Source organism: Cherax quadricarinatus, chromosome 5 (assembly GCF_038502225.1).
Source record: "Cherax quadricarinatus isolate ZL_2023a chromosome 5, ASM3850222v1, whole genome shotgun sequence".
Taxonomy (NCBI): Eukaryota; Metazoa; Arthropoda; class Malacostraca; order Decapoda; family Parastacidae; genus Cherax; species Cherax quadricarinatus.
The window spans coordinates 54,410,290-54,416,289 of record NC_091296.1 but is presented as its reverse complement, the minus strand read 5'-3'; positions in this window follow the sequence as shown (position 1 = coordinate 54,416,289).

Here is a 6,000-nt window from a genome sequence, read left to right as displayed (position 1 = left end):
CTGTGTGTGAAGACTGTGTATGAAGACTGTATATGAAGACTGTGTGTGAAGACTGTGTGTGAAGACTGTGTATGAAGACTGTGTATGAAGACTGTGTGTGAAGACTGTGTATGAAGACTGTGTATGAAGACTGTGTAGGAAGACTGTGTGTGAAGACTGTGTATGAAGACTGTGTGTGAAGACTGTGTGTGAAGACTGTGTATGAAGACTGTGTATGAAGACTGTGTGTGAAGACTGAGACACTAGTGCAATATTTGGGAAGCTTTACTGAGGAAACGTTACGCCAGTCAGTGGCTTCTTCAGTCCGGCACAAAGAAGAACGGTGAAAGATGAGGAGGAGTTTGAGGTAATCAGTCCCAGTATCGTCATCAACAGCAGCAACAACAACAAGAACAGCAGCAATATTAACAACATCAAAAACCACAACAACGACACAACAGCAGATATCGCAACAACAACAACATGAACAACAACAATAACAACAGCAATAATATTATCATCAACAACAACAACAACAGCAACAACAACAACAACAACAACAACAGCAAAAGCATTATCATCATCAACAACAACAACAACAACAACAACCACAGCAACAACATTATCATCAACAACAACAACAACAACAACAACAGCAACAACATTATCATCATCAACAACAACAACAACCACAGCAACAACATTATCATCAACAACAACAACAACCACAGCAACAACATTATCATCAACAACAACAACAACAACAACAACAACAACAACAACATTATCATCAACAACAACAACAACAACAACAACATTATTATCAACAACAACAACAACAACATTATCATCAATAACAACAACAACAACAACAACATTATCATCATCAACAACAACAACAACAACAACATTATCATCAATAACAACAACAACAACAACAACATTATCATCATCAACAACAACAACAACAACAACAACAACAACATTATCATCAACAACAACAACAACAACAACATTATCATCAACAACAACAACAACAACAACATTATCATCATCAACAACAACAACAACCACAGCAACAACATTATCATCAACAACAACAACAACCACAGCAACAACATTATCATCAACAACAACAACAACAACAACAACAACATTATCATCAACAACAACAACAACAACAACAACATTATCATCAACAACAACAACAACAACATTATCATCAACAACAACAACAACAACAACAACATTATCATCATCAACAACAACAACAACAACAACAACATTATCATCAATAACAACAACAACAACAACAACATTATCATCATCAACAACAACAACAACAACAACATTATCATCATCAACAACAACAACAACCACAGCAACAACATTATCATCAACAACAACAACAACAACAACAACATTATCATCAATAACAACAACAACAACAACAACATTATCATCATCAACAACAACAACAACAGCAACAACATTATCATCATCAACAACAACAACAACAACAACAACATTATCATCATCAACAACAACAACAACAACAACAACATTATCATCAACAACAACAACAACAACATTATCATCAACAACAACAACAACAACAACATTATCATCAACAACAACAACAACAACAACATTATCATCATCAACAACAACAACAACAACAACAACATTATCATCAACAACAACAACAACCACAGCAACAACATTATCATCAACAACAACAACAACAACAACATTATCATCAACAACAACAACAACAACAACAACAACAACAACATTATCATCATCAACAACAACAACAACAACAACATTATCATCAACAACAACAACAACAACAACAACATTATCATCAATAACAACAACAACAACAACAACATTATCATCATCAACAACAACAACAACAACAACAACATTATCATCATCATCAACAACAACAACAACATTATCATCAACAACAACAACAACAACAACAACAACAACAACAACAACATTATCATCAACAACAACAACAACAACAACAACATTATCATCATCAATAACAACAACAACAACAACAACATTATCATCATCAACAACAACAACAACAACAACAACATTATCATCATCAACAACAACAACAACAACATTATCATCATCAACAACAACAACAACAACAACAACATTATCATCAACAACAACAACAACAACAACAACATTATCATCATCAACAACAACAACAACAACATTATCATCATCAACAACAACAACAACAACAACAACAACATTATCATCAACAACAACAACAACCACAGCAACAACATTATCATCAACAACAACAACAACAACAACAACAACAACAACATTATCATCATCAACAACAACAACAACAACAACATTATCATCAACAACAACAACAACAACAACAACATTATCATCATCAACAACAACAACAACCACAGCAACAACATTATCATCAACAACAACAACAACAACAACAACATTATCATCAACAACAACAACAACAACAACAACATTATCATCAACAACAACAACAACAACAACAACATTATCATCATCAACAACAACAACAACAACAACAACATTATCATCAACAACAACAACAACAACAACAACATTATCATCATCAACAACAACAACAACAACAACAACATTATCATCAACAACAACAACAACAACAACAACATTATCATCAACAACAACAACAACAACAACATTATCATCAACAACAACAACAACAACAACAACAACAACAACAACATTATCATCAACAACAACAACAACAACAACAACAACATTATCATCAACAACAACAACAACAACAACATTATCATCATCAACAACAACAGGTCAAGTCTGCACATCATCATTTCCGATTTAATCTCCGTGAATGATTATGAATACATGATAAGCCTTTTCACCTCTCTCCATCTCTTTCCATCTCTCTCTCTTTCTCTCTCTCTCTCTCTCTCTCTCTCTCTCTCTCTCTCTCTCTCTCTCTCTCTCTCTCTCTCTCTCTCTCTCTCTCTCTCTCTCTCTCTCTCTCTCTCTCTCTCTGTCCCTACATGTTGTAAGCTATTAAATCTTCCTCACATATTTCTACGAACTTTATAATTCAGCAAAAAAGGTCTTTAACTTTTCACAAAATGGTCGCTGATGTTGGTAATAAAAATCACGTCTCCCTTTCCTATATGTATTTTTTTTTGCCTTGAATGAAAAAGGGAATATTTTAGCTTGTTTGATCTTGAGAAATCTTTACAAATACTGCTAGTGTATATATAGTGAGTGTACTGGGTGCTGGTGTACCAGGATAGATATATATATATATATATAATATATATATATATATATATATATATATATATATATATATATATATATATATATATATATATATATATATATATATATATATATATATATTAACAAGTCGGCCGTCTCCCACCGAGGCAGGGTGACCCAAAAAGAAAATACTTTCATCATCATTCAACACTTTCACCTCACTCACACTTTATCACTGTTTTTGCAGAGGTGCTCAGAATACAACAGTTTAGAAGCATATACGTATAAAGATACACAACATATCCCTCCAAACTGCTAATATCCCGAACCCCTCCTTTAAAGTGCAGGCATTGTACTTCCCATTTCCAGGACTCAAGTCCGACTATATGAAAATAACCGGTTTCCCTGAATCCCTTCACTAAATATTATCCTGCTCCACACTCCAACAGCTCGTCAGGTCCCAAATACCATTCGTCTCCATTCACTCCTAACACGCTCACGCACGCTTAATGGAAGTCCAAGCCCTTCGCCCACAAAACCTCCTTTACCCCCTCCCTCCAACCTTTCCGTGGACGACCCCGCCTTCCTTCCCCTACAGATTTATGCGCTCTCCAAGTCATTCTACTTTGATCCATTCCTTCTAAATGACCAAACCACCTCAACAATCCCTCTTCTGCCCTCTGACTAATATTTTTATTAACTCCACACCTTCTCCTAATTTTCACACTCCGAATTTTCTGCATAATATTTACACCACACATTGCTCTTAGACAGGACATCTCCACTGCCTCCAACCGTCTCCTCACTGCAGCATTTACAACCCAAGCTTCACACCCATATGAAAGTGTTGGTACCACTATTTTTTCATACATTCCCTTCTTTGCCTCCATAGATAACGTTTTTTGTCTCCACATACCTCAACTCACCACTCACCTTTTTTCCTTCATCAATTCTATAGTTAACCTCATCCTTCATAAATCCATTTGCTGAAAAGTCAACTCCCAAATATCTGAAAACATTCACTTCTTCCATACTCTTTCTCTCCAATTTGATATCCAATTTTTCTCTATCTAAATCATTTGATATCCTCCTCACCATACTCTTTTCTATGTTCACTTTCAACTTTCTACCTTTACACACACTCCCAAACTCGTCCACTAACCTTTGCAATCTTTCTTTATAATCTCTCATAAGCACAGTATCATTAGCAAAAAGTAACTGTGTCAATTCCCATTTTGTATTTGATTCCCCATAATTTAATCCCATCCCTCTCCCGAACACCCTAGCATTTACTTCTTTTACAACCCCATCTATAAATACATTAAACAACATGGTGACATTACACATCCCTGTCTAAAACCCACCTTTACCGTGAAGTAGTCTCCCTCTCTTCTACACACCCTAACCTGAGCCTCACTATCCTCATAAAAAACTCTTTACAGCATTTAATAACTTACCACCTATTCCATACAATTGCAACATCTGCCACATTGCTCCTAACCACTCTATCATATGCCTTTTCTAAATCCATAAATGCAATTAATACTTCCCAACCTTTTCTAAGTACTGTTCACATATATGCTTCAATGTAAACACTTGATCTACACATCCCCTACCCACTCTAAACCTCCTTGCTCATCCGCAATCCTACATTCTGTCTTACCTCTAATTCTATCAATAATAACCCTACCATGCACTTTTCCTGGTATACTCAGTAAACTTATTCCTCTATAATTTTTAGTCTCTTTTGTCCCTCTTTCCTTTATATAAAGGAAATATACATGTTCTCTGCCAGTCCCTAGGTACCTTCCCACATTTATTAAACAAAAATACCAACCACTCTAACACTATATCAACCCCTGCTTTTAGCATTTCTATCATGATTCCGTCAGTTCCAGCTGCTTTTCCCCCTTTCATTCTACGTAATGCCTCACACACCACCCCTACACTCACATCCTGTTCTTCTTCACTCCTAAAAGATGGTATACCTCCCTGGCCAGTGCATGAAATTACCGCCTCCCTTTCTTCGTCGACATTTAAAAGCTCCTCAAATTATTCTTGCCATCTACACAATACCTCCATCTCCCAATTTACTAACCTCCCCGCTCTGTTTTTAACTGACAAATCCTTTCGTTCCCTAGGCTTTCTTAACTTGTTTAACTCACTCCAAATTTTTTTCTTACTTTCATCAAAATTTCTTGACAGTGACTCTTCCACTCTATCCTCTGCTCTCCTTTTACACTCTCTAACCACTCTCTTCACCTTTCTTTTACTCTCCATATACTCTGCTCTTCTTATAACACTTCTGCTTTGTAAAAACCTCTCATAAGCTACCTTTTTCTCTTTTATCACACCCTTTACTTCATCATTCCACCAATCACTCCTCTTTCCTCCTGCACCCACCCTCCTATAACCACAAACTTCTGCCCCACATTCTAATACTGCATTTTTAAAACTATTCCAACCCTCTTCAACCCCCCCATTACTCATACCTGCACCAGTCCACCTTTCTGCCAATAGTTGCTTATATCTCACTCGAACTTCCTCCTCCCTTAGTTTATACACTTTCACCTCTTGCTTGTTTTTGCCATTTTCCTCTTTTCCCATCTATCTCTTACTCTAACTGTAGCTACAACTAAATAATGATCCGATATATCAGTTGCCCCTCTATAAACATGTACATCCTGGAGCCTACCCATCAACCTTTTATCCACCAATACATAA